The sequence below is a fragment of the Eleutherodactylus coqui genome, chromosome 1, assembly GCF_035609145.1.
Source record: "Eleutherodactylus coqui strain aEleCoq1 chromosome 1, aEleCoq1.hap1, whole genome shotgun sequence".
Taxonomy (NCBI): Eukaryota; Metazoa; Chordata; class Amphibia; order Anura; family Eleutherodactylidae; genus Eleutherodactylus; species Eleutherodactylus coqui.
This window is the reverse complement of record NC_089837.1, coordinates 358,324,126-358,348,048: the sequence shown is the minus strand read 5'-3', so window position 1 is coordinate 358,348,048 and position 23,923 is coordinate 358,324,126. Positions and strand designations below refer to the sequence as shown.

The following is a 23,923-nucleotide window of genomic DNA, read 5'->3' as shown; positions in this document are numbered from 1 at the left end:
GCAGTTAATAGCTGGAGGCTCTTATCTCCTTTCAGATCCTTTGTTCTCCAGTGGGAAACAACGTTATCAGTAGAGATGAGCGAACGTACTCGGATAAGCACTACTCGTCCGAGTAATGTGCTTTATCCGAGTATCTCTCCGCTCGTCCTGAAAGATTCGGGGCGCTCCGCTGCTGACAGGTGAGTCGCAGCGGGGAGCGGGGCAGAGTGGGCGGGAGAGAAGGAGAGAAAGATCTCCCCTCCGTTCCTCCCCGCTCTCCCCTGCAGCTCCCCGCTCCGTGCCGGCACCCGAATCTTTCAGGACGAGCAGAGAGGTACTCGGATAAAGCACATTACTCGGACGAGTAGTGCTTATCCGAGTACGTTCGCTCATCTCTAGTTATCAGCACTACTTGTGGAGAACTGCTGATAAGGCTAAACCACGATCAGCTAGCAGTGCACGAAGGGCGCGCGCATTTAAATGCACAGATGATCGCTAAAACAATCGGTTTTTAGCGATCATCGCTCCGTGTAAAAGGGCCTTTACTATATTAACCACTCCCACTACTCCACTAGGCACAGTCCCTAGTTTAAACACTCCTCCAACCTTTTAGTAACATATATAAAGGGTTATATCGGTGAAAATTAATAGGGTACTCCCATGATGGTAAGAGATGGAATACAGCGATGATAAACCATCACTTACTGATAGGTGATGGTCTGACTGAAACAATCTCCACCAATCCTCAGAATGAAGGAGAAGCATCACTAATTAAGTGCTTGCTCCTGGTCACCTGCTATGTGGGGATGTACAACACAATTACATTCAACAAGTGTCTGTCACATTACCAGTACACCTTTCTATCTACCTGAGCTAAATAATAAAGGTTTTCCAATGGATAACAACAAGCACAGTTCTTGAAACCTTTTAGAAATTGATGCACAAATTCTATTTGAAAACTGTATATATATTTTCATTCTGCAAGAACAGACAGTTCCATTCCCATGGCAGTGGCCTGGCTGGCTATTGCAGGGCATTAATTTCACTGTAACCATGGCCTATAATACAAAGTTGGGAATGGAGCTGCTAGCTTCCGGCAGAATCAGCTTAGTGCCCGAGGGTGTCGATCCAGAGCCTAGCTGATCGGGGGGGGGGGGGGGGGGGGGGTCAATGGTGATAGACCTGCACCAATCCACCATTGATGACCCATACCGAGGATAGACCAACAAGAGTTTACAACTGGAAAACATATGTTATAATGAGTACAATACTGTACATCCAGAGCACCACCCCCAGTATAATTTAGATTTTCCAAAGCTCTCCTCTCAGTAATTTAAGGCCCCAGTATAATATACATAGTGCACTGCCCCTGTAATACCTATCCACAGTATCCCGATGTATGGGACTATCTCGGACATCTAGGGGCTCAGTTACAGCAAATATGGACTGATATACTGATACCCTACGGAACCTACCATACCAGCCTGCATCACATCTTACATCCAAGCTAGAGGTTTTCATCTACATTTAATATGGAAAACAATAATACACTTACTGTAAGATAACCCTAGCTATGTACAAGCAAAATCTATATATATAAAATTGAATGTATGCGTGTCTGTGTGTATGTCTGTCTGTCTGTGTGTGTGTCTGTTTGTCCTTTATGCGCTACTACACTATTCATCCGATCGCCATGAAACTTTGGGAAGTTGTTGAGTACACTCCTGGGAAGATTATAGGCATAGTAAAACTATCCTACGATAAATGGCGCGCGTGCGAGCGTCGTCGACAGTTCCGCCCCCCCACGTAGATCGTTTGATTTCCATCACTGCCACTAATTCTCTCACTTCGCGATGTCATAGAAACTTGAAATTTGGCACGAGCATTGATTATGTCATAAATAGGAAAAGTTAATGGGTCCCAACTCGATTATTCAATTGTAAGCGCCAAAGAATTAGCGTCCAAATTTTACGTACGGAATCTAATTTTCTCGCTTCCCAATGTCATGAAAACTTGAAATTTGGCACAAGCATTGATTATGTCATAAATAGGAAAAGTTAATGGGTCCCAACTCGATTATTCAATTGTAAGCGCCAAAGAATTAGCGTCCAAATTTTACGTACGGAATCTAATTTTCTCGCTTCCCAATGTCATAGAAACTTGAAATTTGGCACGAGCATTGAATATGTCATAAATAGGAAATGCTAATGGGTCCCAACTCGATTATTCAATTCTATGTGCCAAACAATTAGCGTCTAAATTTTACGTACGGAATGTAATTTTCTCACATAGAAACATGAAATTTGGCACAAGCATTGATTATGTAATAAATAGGAAAAGCTAATGGGTCCCAACTCGATTATTTAATTCTATGCGCAAAAGAATTAGTGTCCAAATTTTACGTACGGAATCTAATTTTCCTCGCTTCCCAATGTCATAGAAACTTGAAATTTGGCACGAACATTGATTATGTCATAAATAGGAAAAGCTAATGGGTCCCAATTCGATTATTCAATTCTATACGCCAAAGAATTAGCGTCCAAATTTTACGTACGGAATGTAATTTTCTCACATAGAAACTTGAAATTTGGCACGGGCATTGAATATGTCATAAATAGGAAACGCTAATGGGTCCTAACTCCATTATTCAATTCTATGCGCCAAAGAATTAGCGTCCAAATTTTACGTACGTAATGTAATTCTCTCACTTCCTGATATATATAAATGAATGTATGTCTGTCTGTCCTTTATGCATTACTACACCATTCATCCAATTGCCATGAGACTTTGGGAAGTTGCTGAGTACACTCCTGGGAAGATTATAGGCATAGTACAACTATCCTACGATAGGTGGCGCGCGTGCGAGCATCATCGACAGTTATGCCCCCCAGACAAAGATCGTTTGATTTCCATCTCAAGCACAAAAGCAAAAGGCATTACGAGCAACGCGATGAGTGTTCAACCACAAAATGATGCATCCGCCGAACGTTTCGCAAGACAATTGCTGGATATTGAGAATGCTGAGGTAAAATGAAAGCTGTGCTGTGATTGGTTGCTATTTCTTATACTGCTGAGGTAACATGAAAGCTGTGCTGTGATTGGTGGCTACTTCTTATACTACTGAGGTTGCATGAAAGCTGTGCTGCGATTCGTTGTTATATATTATACCACTGAGGTAACATGAAAGCTGCGCTGTGATTGGTTGCTATATATAATACCGCAGAGGTAACATGAAAGCTGCGCTGTGATTGGTTGCTATTTTTTATATTGCTGAGGCAGAATAAAAGTTGCGCTGTGATTGGTTGTTATTTCTCTTACTGCTGAGGTAACATGAAAGCTGCGCTGTGATTGGTTGTTATATTTTATACTGCTAAGGTAACATGAAAGCTGCGCTGTGATTGGTTGTTATATATTATACCACTGAGGTAACATGAAAGCTGCGCTGTGATTGGTTGTTATATATTATACTGCTAAGGTAACATGAAAGCTGCGCTGTGATTGGTTGTTATATATTATACCACTGAGGTAACATGAAAGCTGCGCTGTGATTGGTTGTTATCTAGATATATAAAAACGAATGAATGTATGTCTGTCTGTCTTCGCAGCAATGCGCGACGGGTAAGCTAGTACACAATAAAAAACAAAAAACAAAAAGCCAATCACTGCTATATCTACGTCCCCTACTCTTTACTATGTTCATAGTTACTATTATGAAGGCTGAATAAACTGATGCATTACAAATAAAGTTAATAAAATAATGCACTGCTATTTTCCACTTACACGCGCTATAAGTTTTTATTATAGTTCTAAAGTACAGTCAGCAGGATTTCAGCTAAGAAAAGAATGATGATTCCTGCTGGCATTTTACTGGCCATAGTCAGAAACGCTATATTTTCTCCTTAGGGAGAGCACCTAGACGGTGAGTGCCTATAGGTGGCATTGTGGAGGTATTATTCCATTTCCCTTATTTGCATATTACCCAGAGGAGCATGAACGGCCTTTTGAGTCCCCTCACTGACCATCTATGTGCTCTCCCTGAGGAGAAAAGATAGCTTTTCTGTCCCCCTATCCCAGGCCTCTCACTAGCAAAGCCAGACTTCTTCTGTACACTGATGAAGGGCAAATACCCTGAAACAGCTGTCTATGCATGGAGTCTGGCTTTGCTTTTAATTCCCAGTCATTATTACAAGGCTTGTATAAAGAATCTAACTTTGGCTTGAAGGAATGCTGCCTTCCAATAGATGGTGCTACAGGGGTATTATTCCCTCTCCCTTATTTGCATACTGCCCATAGTGACACACTGTAATACTCTTAGGCTGCTTTCACACCTGCTTAGGGCTCAGTTCAGGCTTTCCATCCCTGCTCTGTTTCAGGTTTCTGTTTTTTTTGGATGGAAAAATTATGCTGCAGACCGTGCTATTTTTCTGTCCAACAAAAATGGAAACCTTAAGGAATTGAAACACATCAGTTTTTATCTTATATCAGTTTTCTTCTTGAAAAATAAAGCCGAGATGCAAACTCTGAACTGCGCCATACCGCAGGTGTGAAAGGAGCCAAAGGGTGGTTTCACTCTTCTGCTGGGGATTCCGCTTTCCTGCTCCATTCAGGGAGCACGAAAGGGGAATGCCTGCAGCCGAACAACGCCAGGTAGACATTAATGACTATAATGGGGTCTACCCGCTTTTCACCCAACTGCCCGGTTTTGGGATGGAAGAAAAAGGACCTTTTCTTCCAATGTTTCTAACCTCCAGCCGGAGATTCCATGCCAGATATGAAACCGCCCTTACTTGTACATATGTGTGGCTTTACTTACTGTAAATTATTTAAAAGGAGCACAATTTAAAAATACAACACCAACAAAATATCAAACACAGACGTGTTATATCATTGTTTCAAAGGCCCCCTGCACACGGGCGCAAATTCCGCAGCGGGATTTCCCGCAGAATTTCCGCCCGTGCCCGCCTGCATAGGACTGCATTACAAAATGCAATCCTATGTACACAGCTGCGATTTGTCCGCATGAAAACACGCATGGAAAACAAATCGCGGCATGTTCTATTTCTGTGCAGGACTCGCAGAGGCCCGCACAAAAATGTCAGTAGTGACGGGCCGGCTCTGCTCCGCGCATGCGCCAGCTGGCCAGCAGCCGGCACATAGCAGAGACAGAAGACGCCGGGAGCAGGTGAGCCGCGGGCCTCTGCAGGGGCACGTGTCCGCATCCTGCTGCGAGAATTCTCACATCCGACCCGGCTGTCTGCAGGCGGCCGAAAGGTCATGATAACTGAAGATGTTGGTGTTAAAGCTGTGATCGGGGGCAGAAGCTTTTTGGCAATAAATGAATAACGTGGTAATTCTCTTCCAAGTGGGGAACAGATTGCTTTCAGCCACACGGTAAGTTAAGACCAGAAAGAAGATTCTAAAAACTTTAATTTACCTTTTCTATAAATAAATCGTGGAAGGGAAGAAACTTTACAATATATCTTATTACATTTGTAAAATGCCCTTTTCTTTACTTACCAGGCTTCTCTCCCCTGCCTCCAGCACTGATCATTCGCTGTGAATTTGTACACAAAGATCAGGCTGCCCACAGAAGTCTACGGTGAGAGAAGGAGGAAGAGGTGGTCAGAATTTCTTAAGGGCTAGAGACACTCAGACATGGCTGCACCTTCTAGTAAGGGTGGTTTTACATCTACATCAGAACCTCTGTCTGGAGGTTGTGTCGCAGACCAGGCTGCAAATACCGGAAGAAAGAGCGCTGCATGCATGCTGCGCTTTTTCTTCTGTCCCAAAACCAGGCAGCTGGGCGGAAAGCAGGCAGACTCTATTATAGTCCATGGGGTCCACCAGACGCTGTTCCGTTCTGTCCAGAGACGGAGCCGATTGGCTGCTGGGATTCCCCTTTCCTGCTCCCTTTCCTTGCACTGGGGAATCCCTGAGGGATTCCCCAGCGCAAGTGTGAAAGAACCCTACATCTTATATCTCCCCCCAGTGTTGGTTTTACATGTAGACTGCTTAGTACTGCTGCAAAATGTTCTCCATGCTGCTTCTGGAAGTGTGCTACAGCAAGCTAAGGGAGTAGGAGCCTTTTTTCCCTGTATAGTGTGTATGGAAGACCCCATAGCAGCTAGTTTCAACTCCTCCCAAGTAAACCTCAGTAAAAACCGACAATTAGAATCAACGCTTACAGAAGGCAAAAAATGCCAACAATGAAGGATACAAGTCATATAATGGTCAAAAATAGCGTTATTTTGTATTTACACACTTATTCTGAAGTCATCTGAAAGTTTGGTTACACTGTAAGAACAGTATTCATTCATATTACAGGAACGCAAGACATTACATTTACATGGCTTAACAGCTGACCAACTAGCACAAGCCTTGACAGATGTCAGGACATGACAAAAATAAATGCCATGTGTGACTGCACAAATGCTAATCATGAAAAAGTGTCTACAACTCAATAATCCCTATTTTACAAGTAGAAGCAACAGATGCAAGAAGTGTGATCAAAACTCATTATTTGGACAATAACTGCTTCCAGACTCTGCAAGATTAAATCTTCGTCTGTAAGGCTAGAGAACAGATTGTCGCAAAGACCGTGCTTAAATACTAATAGGCGTATGGAAATCATCTCCTAAAAAGAAAGTCAAGATCAGATCTCAGCAGAAACTCAATAAAGAAGTTTATGTTTGCAATAGGTTATTGGTAAATTCAACTGCAGGCTCAATGTGTCTTAACGGAACTGTTATCTTATAAGGTAAGAAGGACGCTGTCAGTTATAGGTGTCTTCTGTCATCCTTAGACCAGAATCACACAACCATGTTGACTGCATATAACCCGCACATATTTTACATGTGTAATACACAGTAGCAATCCGCCATACACTTACATTTTACCGCTAATACGCATGCCAAGATAGTGCACGGTGATTGGCGGCACGCAGCAAATACGCATTGTCATTGCGTACTTGTGTGCCATGCGTGTATTTTGCGGGCCGTACAGAGCGATTTACGACTGCGTGAGCTCAGCCTTACATACAACTTTAAGGGGTGCAGAGATTGCAATCACACTTGGGCACTTTTTGTTTAGTCTGTGGCAGTACTGTTTATTACACCTGTATTGTGACCTAACTGTGTGCATTATGCTTCACCTTCAACAGTCTTTTCATTATTCCCCAGTCTATTACATCACTTCATTAATAATCCATGTAATGTGACATCACTGTGTGCATTATCCAAGTACTATGATGCCACATTTATTATCTCTGTGTTGTGGAATTAACATTGTTCTTGGCATTTAGCTGTAACAGCACTATGTCTATTATCTCTGTTCTGTACTGTCACATCAATGTGTTTATTATCCCTTTCCTGGAACTTCACAGTATTTAGTATCAATTACTCTGACATCACTATTTTATTACCCCCCCCCCCCCTACTCCAGTGCAGACAAGTCACTATCTATTATCTCTGTTTATTTTCATCACTATTCAAACGTTTTCCATACTTTTACATCATTGCATTTGTATGCCTCGTTCTATGACTCCACTGCTTACTATCGTGACATCACTCTTGTTGTGATATCACTTTGTGTCATCACTACATGCCTAAACCCTGCACTATGACATCACAGAGATTATTAGCCATGTACTGTTGCACTTCTTCGGTTATTATTACCCATGTGCTGTGACATCACTATCCTTATTGTGTTTATTTTGTGAAGACAGGAACTAATAGAATGTTAACAGGTCAAGAAAATTAAAAAGTGTATCTCACCTCCATTTGTCATACAGTTGTAAGCAATCTATTGTCAGCCATGTAGGGTTGAGGACAAGGAGGACTAAAGATTAGAGATGCGCGAGCATACTCGCTAAGGGCAATTACTCGATTGAGCATTGCCCTTAGCGCGTACCTGCCCCCCTCGGAAGAAAAGGTTCGGCTGCCAGCGGCGGGCGGGGGAGAGCGGGGAGGAACAGAGGGGAGATCTCTCTCTCCCTCTTTCCCCCCCGCTGCCCCTTGCTCACTGCCGCAACTCACCTCTCACCTGCGCCGGCAGCCGAAGCTTTTCTTCTGAGCGGGTAGGTACTCGCTAAGGGCAATGCTCAATCGAGTAATTGTCCTTAGCGAGTATGCTCGCTCACCTCTACTACAGATGGCTGACAAGAAATCTGGAAAAACAGCCACCGCAATAGGCACTAGGTTATCTCCTATGTCTCCAGCGACATTTATATAGGCATGTTGTCAAACCGCATTAACAAGACACTTTTTAATAATATCACATAAACCTAATTAACCTTGCTCTAAGCTCTGTTGTTCAAAATGTTATGGAGTTCCATTTGAGCTTAACTTCACTGGTACCTCAATACCAGAGCCGTAATATAATAATGAATGTTATAATACTGAAGGGCACTTTATACAGATATCAAGTGGCATAACGTGTCCTATTGTCACAATCGATTACCTCTGGTCTTCAATACGAATGTAAGGGCCCTTTTACAGTGAATGATTATTGCTGGATCGCGCAAAAGTGAAGGAGAATCATTCAGAGTATACACTACCAGCAACTGAACAACAAATGAAAATCTGATAGTTTATCGTTTGTCGTTCAGTTGATGACCAAATCACCAGAGCCACCAGGATACCCAGAAATCAACTACTCGATACATAGAGAAGGAAGGAAACTATCGTGTACCTCTAGTAGTGACCTACAATTCACAGCTGGAGGTGCTAAGGAAAACCACAAAGAAACTCCATCATACCCTACACACGGATGACCGTCTGAAAACCATGTTCCCGGACCCTCCACTTCTGTGTTACAGGAAACCTCCAAGTTTGAGGAACTTTATAATCACGAGTCCATTGCCCTCCGACACACAAAAATGAACTTATCCCTGCAATGTAAGGAGCTGTAAGACCTGCTCACATATACTGACCGTGGACAGGATATGGATCCCCAAACACACAGTATGACTATAAGATCCCGGGGACATTCACATGTTCCATGTCTGATGTTGTGTATCTTATCATGTGCGGTAAATGTCCTGTTGGGGCCTTTATGTTGGAGAAACAGGACAAAAACTGAAAGCCAGGATGAGGTCCCACAGCCACACAATTAAAGAGAAAGAGACAAAATTACCTGCGACCGAGCACTTATCCAGTCATGGACACAACATAGAACATATGAAAGTTATCATACTGAAGGGCGAATTCAAGTTGCAGCGTCACAGAAGAATTTGGGAGTGTAAATTTATGGCCATTTTTGCTACCCTCCAGAATGGAATGAACCTCAGAGGGGGCTTTTTGCATCAGTGGAGAATATGAAAAATCTGGAGCAGAGATAACACGCTGGCCTGGTGACCCCCTAACAGCAATGTAGAGACCATAAAAATGCCATTCAGCTCTGTTTCATTATGCCCGAGGAAGAGCCTGAAGTAGGTTTGAAAGTTCACTAGAACATGTATTTTTATTAGCTATTAAAAGGTAACATATCTACAGGATTACTTGGTTTCTCTTACTGAGAACAATCACATTTTGCCCTACTGGCTAACACAGAACCAAACTCTTTTCGGTCAGTTTAGGCCTCCTGTCCACGGGCAATATTTCACTGCGCTGCCTGCGGTGATAATCTGCACGCGGGTAACGCAATGAACACTTTCCATAGGATAACTATGGAAAACGCAGCCCAATGTACACAAGCGGGAAATCTGGATGATTTTCTGCTTGTGTATAAAAATTGCGGCATGCCACAATTTTTTGCGATGAACCTATCATAATGATAGGTTCATCGCGGAAAATCGGGGTGGCATAATGCTCCCCTGAGGCGGAAATCCACAGCAGTATATCGCAACGCCCGTGGACAGCCGACCTTTGGCAGGCATAAAAATGAAAGAACGACTGTATAGGGGGAAAACAAAAATATGGAAACACTGTGCGAAACGCATGAGATTTTAATCATTCGCAATGAGCTGCCCTTTTTACCCCTGCTTGGCTGAGAGCTTTACCACCATATTTGTGTTTACTTCAACTCTTGCCTTGCTCTGTGTGGTTTTGGGAGCCAGCTGGTAATAGAAGCTGAGAGGCTCAAATCCCTGACTGATGGAACCTTGTTGCTCAGGCAGATGTTCACTTCTGCCCGGTAACATCTATGTCATACTACCTCTACTTAAAATCGATCTCTACATGTCTTATTGAAATATGATTTTTAATGCCATGTAACTTAAAGCATGCATTTCGTACGAGGTTTCCAGATTTTTGTCCACCCCCTGTAAGTAGGCAGTTGTTCATCTATCTATTCATCTGACGATTATTACTCCTGTGTGAAAGCGCAAGAGCGATAATTGTTGGGACGACTGTTAGGCAGTCAAGCGCCTGACAATTGCCCCATCTAAAAGGACTCCAAGTAGATCTAAAGATATCATAACTCAGTGTACTATCAGGCCTTAGTCACACGGGCGTAAATACGCGCGTATATACGCGCGTAAAAAAAACGCGTGACCATGTCCATTGCCACCAATATGTTCTATCTTTTGTAGGTGCGTTTTTACGCGCGTATATACACGCGTAAAAACGCCCGTGGGTTTTTATGCGCGTATATACGCGCGTATTTATGCCCGTGTGACTAAGGCCTCACAGTGCACAAAAACCTACAAGTACAATGACAAATTCAGCCCTGTTTCATCTCTATGTATTATGTTACATAGTGATATTCAGCTGCACATGAATTGCAATAAAGTTGCAATTTTACTGAATGGAAGTTTTTGCAGTGTTCAGGACATGCTGCAGTAATTCAGCCAAAAGCCCCCATTCTGACTTAGCCTTTAGGTCAACTCTTCTGTCTCTGATATCTGTATTAGCAAACTAGCTGGGAACAGGTACAATTTTAAGTCTCCATTTCTACATATCTGGTTACCCTCATTAAAATATAATTCCCCCTTTAGACGAGCCGATTCTTGTTTTAACGAGCGAGTGACCTCCTCGCTAATTTGTTCGCACTCGAATTGTTTAGACAGTAAGATCATCGTTGAGAATCGTTTACTTTTCCTTCCTATGTGAAACACTGAGTGTTAGGTCCAGCAGACCAAGGCGTCGTCCTGTCTCCTGAGTCTGCTTCTGTTGCGTTCAGCATTCACAGGGTTACTGTGTCTAGCTCCTCCGCCCAGCCTGTGGGGATTTGTAATCAGCTTCCTATTTAAACCCTCCAGACTTCACCCATAATGCTTGGTGGTGGTGTTCATTCCCTGGGTGACTGCACGCAAGCTGCTGGTGCAGCTATTCTGTCTGTATACAGTTCTTTGCGTATCTTTTACTAGTTTATATTGTGTCTTTCTGTGTTCCCAATTCCCTGCGTGTTTTGCTTGTCTTTGTGTTTCCTGTATTTGTGATCTCTGCACAGGACTGGCTCTGGTTTCCATCTTACATCTACTCCTGCATATCCACGTGGCTCTGAACATCTGACTCTGGACTCCCATCCTCACCAGGTAGGTCTAGGAGTCAGGGTTAGGAAAAGCGGCCTGGATCTCTCCACCAAAAGTATCTCCAGGACAGGGATATCTAGTCCAGCTGAGTTCTGGGTAAGGCCCATTCGCATTTTATGTATAGAGTACCTGGTCTTGCTCAGTCTGCACCTAAGTGTCAGCTATCTATCCAGCTATCTATCTATTCCACTCAGCAGGACGACACAGTGGATCTACCAACACTACGTAACAGTACACCAAGCCATGGATCCTGCTGACTCCTGCCGCAGAGGACAGCCGAAGGCATTACTGGAACTGAATGCGCAGGGACAAACACAAGGTAGAGTTTGGCTTTTTTTGCATACCATAAGTGCTCGGCTTGGTGTATTGGCTGCCTTGGCTCCATAGCTCCCTGCTACCGTGGCTGTTGAACCACAGATCTCGTTTGTGGGAGCCACTTCAGGTGCAACCGTGACCACCTGCTAACGACCCAGCTTCCACTTGACTACACTTCCTGCCTCATCCTCTGTACTGCAATCGCAACCACCTGCCAACGACCCGGCTTCCTATCAACTTCTCTCCAGTCTGGTTTGGCTACTACACCTGGGCTCCAATCCAAAGCCTTTAAGGCCTCATGTCCACGGGGAAAATCCGGCCGGCTACGGATTCTCTATGTAGAATCCGTAGCGGGTCCCTCCTGCCCCGCAGACATGACGCATAAAAATAAGAATAAACTTACCTGTCGCCCGCTCCGGATCTTCCCTTCGCCGCGGCTCCATCTTCTCTCCGTCGCGGCCGGATCTTCTTTCTTCGGTCCGGCGGATGCGCAGGATGACGTCGGTTGCGTGCCCTGCGCATGCGCCGGCCCGAAGACAAAAAATCTGGCCGCGACGGAGAGAAGATGGAGCCGCGGCGAAGGGAAGATCCGGAGCAGGTGAGTAAATTCCCATTTTTGTCTCCCGCAAATCCGGACGGCTTCCATAGGCGCCTGCGGGAGCCGTCCCTGCGGGAGACCCGCACGAAAATAGAGCATGGTCCAGATTTTTTCATGCTCCATTTTTTTTTTTAAAATCACTTTTATTGACCATCCGCGAGTATTTATCTACCCGCGGGTGGTCAATGCATCCCTATGGGGTGCGGATCCGCGGGCAGGAGAAGAGTTAAAATCCGCTGCGGATTTTAATTCTTCTTTTGCCCGTGGACATGAGGCCTAAGACTTTACATGCTGCCCATAGAGAGACACACAGAGGCTGCTGCCAGTTTTAGTGTTAAATCTCACTCCTGTGCTAGATTTGCATCTACACTGCTCAGTACTGCTGTATAATGTCCTCCCTGCTGCTGCTTCTGAGGGAGTGCTACAGAGAGATATGGAAGCAGGCTCTTCTCTTTTATAAGGGTGCTGTCTATGGGAAACATCATAGTCTCCAATCCCTCCTGGAGTTCAGCTCAGGAAAAACTGAACTTTAGGGTGCATTCACACAAACGTATATCGGCTCTGCTTTCACGCCGAGCCGATATACGTTGTCCTCATATGCAGGGGGGAGGGGGGGGAGGATGGAAGACCCAGGAGCAGGAACTGAGCTCCCGCCCCCTCTCTGCCTCCTCTCCACCCCTCTGCACTATTTGCAAGGAGGCGGGACAGGGGCGGGGTGAATTCTCAGAACTTAGCCCCACCCCCTTTCATTGCAAATAGTGCAGAGGGGTGGAGAGGAGGCAGAGACGGGGTGGGAGCTCAGTTCCTGCTCCTGGCTCTTCCCTCCCCCCCCCCCCCCTTGCAGATGAGGACGACGTATATCGGCTCGGCGTGAAAACCGAGCCGATATACGTTCATGTGAATGCACCCTTAGATCTGAACTGAACCAGAAAGGGTGATTAGTTGTTAAGAATTAAAACAAAACTTTTATTATTTTGTAAGCTGCAATACGAAGTGAGTTGCCCAGTCTTTGCCATATGCGGGTTCCTTAGTGGGAAGTCTGATTATATGTCACATGGGCTTTCTCATCCTTGTTGGCATACTTTTGCTGCAAGTAGTCTTAAATCTTGTTTTGTACTATTCTTATCGCTTTGTTTGATAACTGTTTTTAGTCCCCTTATGACTCACATAGGGATGAAAACCGCAGAAACATTATTGTGGTCCATCTCTCAGAATCTTATTTGGGTCTTGCATCTGGGCATACTGCGGTGCTACTCTTTTCCGGGCGATTGTCCTGCCTACATCATCATCTGCAGGGCTCTGTAGCTTCTAGGGACAGCTTACATTAGTCCAGTTTGTTCTCTATTTTTAGATGATGAATCTTGACAGTTCTTAAGTATAGCGATCATGTCGATGCAGCATATTTTGTTGGAAGATATATTATGTATATATAGCCAGCATTCCGTTCACCAACTATTTTAATGTTTTAAAATAAGTTATATTTTAATTCTCAACTATTAGGCCTCATGTCCATGGGGAAAATCAGGCCCGCTGCGGATTCTTCATGCAGAATCCTGCAGCGGGTCCCTCCTTTCCCGCGGACATGAGGCCTAAAAGAAGAATATTACTTACCTGTCTGGACGCTGCGGATCTCCCCTCCGTCGCGGCCGGATCTTGTTTCTTCGGCCCGGCGGATGTGCTCGACACGCCGGCAGCATCCCGCGTGCATGCGCCGTGCACTCATTTTTTTTTGAGCAGGTATCCAGCTGCGGGTGTGCCGCGGATCCGGACGGCTTCCATAGGCTTCAATAGAAGCCTGCAGGAGTCGTCTGTGTGGGAGACCCGCACTAAAATGGAGCATGCTGCGGGTGTTTTCCCGCACACGCAATCCACGCTTCAGGGAAAAATGACATCCGCAGGTATTTAATTGCCTGTGGGTGTCCAATGCATCCCTATGGGGCGCGGATCACGCTGCGGGTGATCCGCTCTGGATTTAAAATTTTATTGTAGCCGTGGACATGAGGCCTTAGGCCCAACGTCCACGGGTGGATGTGATTTGCGGAATCTGCGTATGGCACCCGCACATGAGATCCGCAAATCCAACCGCCCATAGGGAAGCATTGGGCGTCTGCACTTCATTCAATTTGTTTTTATTTGATTTGCGGATGCTCCATTTTACCGTGGATCACACACGGATCTGCTCCATTCATCTCTATGGGAGCTTACAATCCACAGTGCATCCGCAAATACATTTGCGGATTCACTGTGACTTTGAATAGTAAAATCAATTAGGGAGGTGGGAAAAAGGCTGGAAGGTGGGGTTGCAGATTTTTTTCTGTGCGGATGATCCGCAATGCATCCGCATACATCCACGTGGTTAAAAAAAAAAATGCAATCCGAGATCTTCCACAAGCAATTAAAAAAAAAAAAAATAAAAAAAAAAATGAATGATGACTTGCAGTGCATGCGCATGGAAAATTTGCACGTGCCTTAGGGCTTAAACAGATAACCGTGATGTTGTCCCGTCTTGCATGGATGAAATGGATTGATTTCAATGGTTTCGTTTTCACTAGCAGGAAAAGATAGGGCTTCTACAGTGCATAACAAGCACCAAGATAGGCAAGGCCACGTATTTTTTCACGCAATTGCCCATCGTGTGAACAGATACGCTCAAGTGAACGAAGCCTTTGAAGTCAATGGGTTCTAATCACTGCATATTGCATACCCAAAAATGATGTGTGTAATACAGAGTGCAAATACGCTTATGTGAATAGGCCCTCATTGTAGGAGCCTTCCTCTGCTTGTATCAAAACTGACAATTAGCAACAAAGCCTACAGAAGGTGAAAACCTAGTGATAAATGGAAAGTACAAGTCATACACTTGTCAGCCAGTGTTATTCCACTTAACAGAATGCTAATTCTGGGCACCATTTGTTTTCCCACTAAGTATGTGCAGACAAATACTTTACAATCGCTAATCGTCTGCTATACCAGCAATCCCATAGAAAACCAATGCCCCATTAGATTTTCCTTGCCATTCTATCCTCTTATCTCCAGTACTCCATTTAGCAGCTGACATTTAGCGGGACAAGACAACAGTAATATATGGCCATCATTATAATTAGCAGGCAATGACGAGAGTCATCGAGGTCTACACATGCCATGTGTTACATGAGGGATGCCACGCGCATTTTGTTGCTAGTTCATACACATTAGCTAAAGTATTAAAGCAAATATTACCATCGGACACAAATGGGCAGATGCACCAAGGCTAGAATTTCAATCTCTGGTTTTAGTGCAATTCCGCCTGAAGTAAAACGCAACAAATTTAAGAGGCACATGCATCTTAATACATTTGGAGCATGGCTATGGCCGCTATGGCCTGGTGTAGAGTTGTGTTACATGTTATATCAGTTTCTAAATAAGGGAGATGGAACAATACCTCTGCAGCGCCACCTATTGGAAGGCAGCATTACTGCATGTTAATGTTAGACTATACAATCCTTGTAACAATGACTGGGAATTGAAAGCCAAGCCAGAATCCATACACAAACAGCTGTTTCAGGGTTTTTGCCTCTCATCAGTGTGCAGTAGGTTTCTGGCTTGGCTAGCGAGAGGCTTGTGATGTGGGTCAGGAATGCTATCTTTTCCTCTTTGGCAGTGCATCTAGATGGTGAATGAGGATACTTATAAGACCATTCATGCTGTGTATGGATTCTGGCTTGGCTTTCAATTCCCAGTCATTGTTACAAGGCTTGTATAAAAAGTCTAACACTGACTTGCAGTAATGCTGCCTTCCAATAAGTGGCGCTGCAGAGGTATTGTTCCATCCATGAGCATGAATGGCCTTATAAGTCTCCTCACTCACCTTCTAGGTACATCAGTTTTTGGCATATAGTATAGTACATTTGTCAGGACATGTGGCCCTGCCCCTTCCACTAAGAAAAAAAAAAGTTGCAGGGGTAGCAGAAAAAAGGGGGAAAAAACTATCAAATTTTTGAGCAAGTACGGTTTGTGCATGGTTTTAATTCACAATTTTGGCAAGATGTTTACGTGTAAGCGTAACAAATCGATAATCCTGTTGCCCCGCAGTAAACAATACAGAGGTGGCAAAAGTCAAAATACATAGATTTAACTTGAGTCGCAAATAGTTAATTATAAGTGGCTGGAGCTGTGCATCCTGGGAAGGATTCTCCGTTGCTATGTATCCCATTTTGTATCTGTTTAGTTTATTGTCTAGGTTTGGTGCCCGGCCTGCAATGTCCTAAACAGTGTATGTCAGCATTATAGCGTGACTTCCCTCAAAACCCTGAAAAGCGTTCTGCAGCACTTACAGAACATTCTTAGGCTTAGAAATAAGCTTGTCATTTTTTCTTCACTTTACAGACTTGTTCCAGCAGTTCCTGTCAGCGCTGGTGCCCTGATGCCCGCTACTCAGGACCTTGAGTCACATGCTGGTCATTGTGTGTGTGACTGGTCAGCGAATCACAGGCTTCAGCAAGGATACTTTTACAGGCACTGAAGGCTGCGATTGGATGAGCAGTCACATGCACAGTGAACGGTAATGACCACCAGTTAGCTTCTTCCAGGTTCCTAATGACGGGCACCGGAGCTATAGCGCTGTATGGGCAGCCACTGGAGTTGGCGAGTATGTATTTTTTCTTTATTTTACATATTTCTAAGGGCGTCTTCACACTGGCGAGGAAATCGTGCGAGACGCACAAATATGAAACCCATTTTTTTAAATGGTTGATTCACACTAGCGATGCTTTGCTGCATGGCGCCGCGTTGCAATGCAGATAAAGATATCATAACATGTCCTAACTTTCTACGATATCGCCAATTGTTTTTGATGAGCCCATTGAAAACAATGGGAGAATTCTGCGATCCTCTGCTGCGGATGTGACCGCTGTGGTGGGGGATTCCTTCATCCTCGCAATGATGCGTGGCTGTTTCCTGTGAAAACGCTTTGCAACGGCGCAATATCGCCCTCGCCAGTGTGAAGGAGCCCTAAGCCTGTGAATTTTTTTTAAGTCCTGAAAGACCTCTTTATGGACAGTTTCAAACAAACATATTACAGACGCGTTTCTGTGTCCATAATACGGATGTCTGACCTGACCTGGCCGGACCGCGGGTTTTAGTGACCTGAACTGGGAGCATCATAGGGATTTATGTGCCCATAATGCGCTCATCTCAAACTAGCCTAAAGGATAGACTGCAATTAAACCTAATCTCTCACCTCAAAATCATACGCCTCTATGACAGAAATGAGGTGGTCACAAATCAGAAAATAACAGATCTCGGGGCCTAAGTCATTGGGAAAAACAATCATGAGCGACCAATTGGTTCCCACCATGCCGGTTCAGAATGCACCAAGAAATAATCCTTTCACACAGGAAGATTTCCCAACCAACCAAACGCCGACTGATGATACAACAAGTTGCTTGACGCTAGTTGAGAGGGCCTACTAATATAAACTGTATCATGGCACACTACCGTTAACTTGACCATTTGGGCGCCATACAGCTTGCCTATTACTGGCAGCACATCCTTCGTTTGCACGGGTAGATGTTCAGTCAAACGATTTTTTTGCGCAAAATTTGCATGCGCAAAAAGTACAGTAGGACGCGCACATGTGTGTGCAAATAAGCATCCAAAGCGCAAATACATACATAAATGTGCTACGCCCACGGGACACCAGCCCATCAAGGACTGGCAGGCATTCTGTGTTTTGCGGTATCATGCCTCCTTAATAAGGTAATGTTTATGGGCATTGTATTACAGATTCATACTAGTAATATAACCGTGGAAATGTGCATTTACATTAAACAGAGAGAAATAAGCCTCCTGAATATCTCATGAATTCTTTAGTGAATTAAATTAAAATTTTCCTTCTAATAAAGACAATTGTAATTTTCCAGTAATAGCAGGAAATTTACAAAGTTTAATATAGTATTTGTATTAGTCATGTGAAGGTATTGCTGTAGTGGTCTATTAAGGCTCTCTGGCAGACGGCTAGGAGGATACCTCATCTATTCTGCAGCACAATCCTAGTGGTTGCAGATTAGTATGTAATTAGAGATGTGTGCCAAGAGAGTGACGGATGGGTCCATCACGTCTACCACACACTTCATGGTATAGCTGGCCATATAGAAGGAGAATGTTGTGTTTCATCATATGAACAGTTATATTGTATAACATGTGTAACTATGTGAACATAACATTACGGTAACACACTGCCGAGAGTATATTCCCATCTCAGGCTTTTATGCCATATTCCCAGGATATGCCACCATAACCTTACGCAGCGGGATTCCAATTTCAGAATCCACGACAGACGTCCGTGCGGAGGATCTGCGGCAAAACAAAGGCATTGAAAGGCATGTACTTTCGCTTTTTTTATTTAAACTCGCAGATATGAATCGCGTATTCCACGAGCATAAGAAAGATCGCAGCATGCTCTATTTTGCCACAGACTCTGCGTGGATGGCCTCCATTGAAGTCAATGTAATTAACATTGCATATGGGCTGCGGGTACCCGCATTATTGCTAAGCAATGGTGCTGGAAATACAAAAAAAAAAAAAGTAGAGTGCATGACTGCCGCCGAGATCATTTGCAACATAGGTATGCAGGTTGCCGGCCGGCCTCACAGCCGGAATCCGTTGCGAGCCTCCCACTTGCGGAATTCGGTCTGCCCGTGTGAGCTCAGCCTAAAGGTCTGATAGGTGCAGGTCCCAGAGGTAGGACCTGCATTTATCTCCAGAATGGCCTCCCCAGGACCCCCGTCCTGCCTATATGCAGTGCCTGGGGTCAGTTAGGAATATCGAAACATAAGAGCAGAGCTATAGTACATGGTTTCTATAGCTCCATTCACTTCTATGAGAGTTGTGGTAACAGTGTAGGGTTCTGGTCACATGTAGCGGAAATGTAGTGGATGTTCCAGAGCGGAAAACTCCAACAAAATTAGCAGCATTTCAGCGTAAAAAAATCCTGTTAAAATCCACACCATTGGATCCACAGCCGGGTTCAGCCAGCGCTGTGCTCTTCTCACCTCCCAATACTTCCCGCTGTTGTATCAAGAGCGCAACTGCTACTGAGCGCACCTCCAGGTGATGCGCCAATCATGTGATGCCACTTCCACATTGCATGACTAGCAGCAGTTGCCAGTGCGCATTGCGTGTTTCGGATACAGCAACATATAGTATTGGGAGAGAGGTGCAAATTTTGCTGGTCTTTTGGATATGGAAATGCTGCAGAATTTTCTAAAATGGCAATACCCCTTTAAGTTAAAGAGTACCAGTCATATGCTTGGATAAGCGAAACGAGTAACAAACATTTACAGCCGGGTCCACCCCCAATTGCCTCTGATGGCTGAAACTGACAATGGCCAACCCTAATGCTGGTGTGTATGGGAGAGCCCAGCGAGGAGAACACCAGGCATATTTAAACTCCTGATAGAAAGCTAGATTCACAGATATGAGCCCATATTATTGCATGACTGATTTGTCTATTAGCACTATGACAACCACATAAACGTCCCATCCTAGAAGATGTCAACTAGAACACTCCATCATGGAAATAAACGCTATCATAAAGTATGATTTATTGCTGTGGTGTTAACCATTCCAAACCTCAATACTTACATATGTTTAGATACAGTATGTGGAATTTATACTCTGCACCATTATTGTATCACCCTAATATTTACTAACATTTAGACAGAACTGAATTCAATGTAGTAGAGCTGCGATTTTCAGATGTTAGGGCTTCAACAGACAATCGTATGGGCAAACATGCTCACTGAAACGGAGAGTATTGCGCGTGAACAAGGGTTGTCCACAGGATCACACCCTTCCCCTTCATTTTTTTTTAACCTGCCATAGACTTCTATGGCAGTTTTCTGCAACATGCATAGAAAGATAGGGAACGACTTGCACGCGAGAAACACGCTTGTGAAAACGAACCAATTGAAATGAGTTTGCAGGAAATCCACACCATTTAGGTGAGGATTTGGCCACTGCGAATTTGCCGTGTATTCGCTACGCTTTTTTTTTTACTATGGAGAGTCTGCAGCAAAAACGCTTTGTGTGATGGCAGCCTAACAGTCAATTTGTTAAATATTAGTCATGTGCCATAACTAGACACTTTCATCAATCAAAATGTATTAATAAAGTGGCGCTACGCTTTACAAAAACTGTGCAATTGATGCGTATCATATAACGACAGGTGCCATTTTCAATTTTTTTCATGAAAGGGGCTCGGCTGAACAGGGTGCAATGGTGGTCCAAAGTTTATTATAGATTAGCACCAATTGGGGGAGAGGGGTGGAGAATATCCCTGGCATGTATATGGTAGAGAAGTGTGTCTAATAAACTGAGTTGTATCAAATATATTATGTGGCAATTCAATAAATTTGGCACAATTTAGACCACATTAAACAGCTCTCTCACTCCTTGCCAAGTCTCCTTATAGCAATGTTTGGCAAATGAGTCCAGCGGGTAACAATAGGTGAGGATACAGTTCAACAATAGATTCAGTTTTGCTACATCTATTTATTTTGGTTCTACCACAGTCCTCTAACTCAAGGAACAAGTGCGGTAAATATAAGGCTCTTGGTTCTGGGATTTAATCCTGTGCCATTGTAAAAATATGGCACAGGATTGAAGCTTCTGCAATCAAGCAGGAGCAGCTCGGGCTCTTAGCTGTCAGACGAAGCCGAGGACCTGGAGGAGAAGAAAGAAGTGGTTTCTATCAGCTTCTGCCTTCTCTTTTGCAGGCTACATAATGCTCAGTGAGCGCCTTGTATGCAGGAAGAGGGAGACAGCACCGTTTCCTGCATGGGACCCGGCAATCCCTGACATGTCAGAGCTGCAGGGTCTTAGCAGATCTCAGAAACAGCTCTCAACAGTGACTAATGTCACACTAGGGGGATGTTTCCCCTGTAACTAGGGCTCCTATGATGCTAGAAAAAAAGTTGCAAAATTAAGTTTAAAAAAAAAAAAAAAAAATTTTTTTAAATATATAATATATATAATGATCGGCCACAACATAAACCATCACTATATCAGCCCTGTTATCCGAGACTATACAAATTATATACATCAAAATATCCAGAACAAAATGGTGAACCCATTGCTGCACTTTATTTTACTACAAATATAATACTTTTTAAAATAAAGAACTATAAATTTTTAAAAAGTCTGTAAATATTACCTGTAATAAAACAAAAAAAAATGGAACAACGAAATTCAGAAAAAAAACGTATAAAAATGGCATGTATAAAAAGCTCAACAAAAATAATTTTGGCAGGCCAGGAAAAAAAATTTGGACATAAAATCAGCCCATGGGTAGAATCGTTACAAAGTATCCGGTCCTTAAAGACCAAAGTGTTTTGGTTGTAATGGGGTTAAAAGGGAAATGACATTGATATAATACCAAAACACGGTAATGAAATGTTGCGCCCACCATGACCAGCATCATGACAACAGAGGGAGCCTCCATTTCTTTTGGAGTTCTCCTTCTAGGAATCCCTGAAATCTCCTCCTCAGCAGCGGCAGCGGGCGGTGGGTACTGAGCACTGAGCCTCCTCCTGGGCACACACTAGTACAGCCAAGCCATGTACTAATGGGCAAGCATAGGACTACATGTGTGCAGGCTGCTGTCAGACATATAACCCCCTTCCACTATGATGGAGCATCACATACATATAAACAAATAAACATGGAACTAATAAAAACAATTTAAGTCTTTTGGTTTTATTCTGACACTTCTAATAAAACTTTTTCAGAAGTGTGCCATATGTATAAAACATGCAGCAACACATGCCAGTCCCCAGGAGTACATGCCCAGCTTAGAAGTAGCCTCCTGTGCCACATGCCCATCATATATCACACCACTGAGACAGTTTTACTCCATTGTCTCAGAAGGAAATGTATGAATGACCCCAATGTATATGATATATGACCCCAGAACAAGCCTGTAGACATGTATGTATAGGAAGACACATGTCTATGTGTGCATGTATGACTATGTGTGATTGCACATGTATGTGTGTACATAGGAGTTGTGCAGTATGCAGGTTGATCTGTATGCATATCTGTCTAGGTGCCTATGTAATATCTAGGCGTATCAATTGTGCACACAATAGTGCATGCAGTATACGTACTGACATACCATAGGCACTGACTAGGACGCTTTGTCTGTGGACTCGCAGCCTGGGTAGAACAAAGCCGGCTGCGGTGGTCCAGAGCCCGCACATGCCCCTGCTGCCCCGCCGTTACCTGCAGGCACGAGGATCTCCTGGTCCAGTTCAGCTCCACAGAGGCACACGGAACCCCGGCTGCTGCGCCCGGCTGGGGACTGAGCACCGCGCACGCCGCCGTGCTGGCACTGACATGTCGCTGATGTTAGTGCCCTCCGCGGCTGTGGTCCTGGGGAGACGAGCACATGTGCGGTCCCGCTGCGGGGAGGACACGGGCAGGAGATGGGGAGCAGCTATGTCCCTGCCGTGTGTGTGTGCGAATCCATAGCCCGGCTGCAGGAGCCCGCACTCCTCCCAGGCCCCGCCCCCACAGGAGATGTCGGTACAGTGGGGCTGTGTGAGGAGATGTGCCCTCACTACACACGGTGTGCTGCCCGGTATATACATGCAGGGGGTCGTGTACCTGTATACTGGGGTACTAATGCTATCATATACCCCTATACTACACCGTAGGCTTCTGTATACAGCAGATGGGGGTCATGTACCTGTATACAGGGGTACTAATGTCATCATATACCCCTATTCTGCATCACATTGTACAGTATACAGCTGCTGGGGTCGTGTACCTGTATACAGGGGGTACTAATGCTATCATATACCCCTATACTACACCGTAGGCTTCTGTATACAGCAGCTGGGGGTCATGTACCTGTATACAGGGGTACTAATGTCATCATATACCCCTATTCTACATCACATTGTTCAGTATACAGCTGCTGGGGTCGTGTACCTGTATACAGGGGGTACTAATGCTATCATATACCCCTATACTACACCGTAGGCTTCTGTATACAGCAGCTGAGGGTCATGTACCTCTATACAGGGGGTACTAATGTCATCATATACCCCTATTCTGCATCACATTGTTCAGTATACAGCTGCTGGGGTCATGTACCTGTATACAGGGGGTACTAATGCTATCATATACCCCTATACTACACTGTAGGCTTCTGTATACAGAAGCTGGGCGTCGTGTACCTGTATACAGGCGGTACTAATATTACCATATACCCGTATACTACACTGTAGGCTTCTGTATATAGCAGCTGGGGGTCATGTACCTGTATGCAGGGGGTAGCATTAACCCTTTCCAATCCACTGTCTGACGTCTAAAAACATTCTGATTAAAGGCTGTACAGCTCCGATGTCGAAAGACGTCCGGCAGGGTATTCTTACTGTAGATTACCGGCCGCTCTGTTGTTTGGGGCCTCTCCAGCATGTCCCATACCGCACTACTGGCTCTAACCAGCAGATGGCGCCATTGTATAATGGCAGAAAGACGAAGCCCCCTAGGAAAATCCTGAATCCAAAATTGGATTG

The 23,923-nt window shown here is 44.3% G+C and overlaps 1 protein-coding gene across 4 annotated transcripts in view; it reads right to left on the bottom strand.

The window, feature by feature from the left end:
* The window catches only part of ST6GAL2 (ST6 beta-galactoside alpha-2,6-sialyltransferase 2), a 149,065-nt gene extending 126,207 nt beyond the window's left edge, over positions 1 to 22,858 (bottom strand). For 3 of the 4 annotated variants that reach the window (XM_066577525.1, XM_066577522.1, XM_066577536.1), the window contains exon 1: positions 22,623 to 22,858. The gene's annotated coding sequence lies outside the window, so the exon portion shown is untranslated. Of the gene's footprint in view, positions 1 to 5,496; positions 5,518 to 22,622 lie in introns of those variants that run through there. The other variant, XM_066577530.1, reaches the window with a different exon arrangement.
* Between the last annotated feature and the right edge of the window lie 1,065 nt (positions 22,859 to 23,923).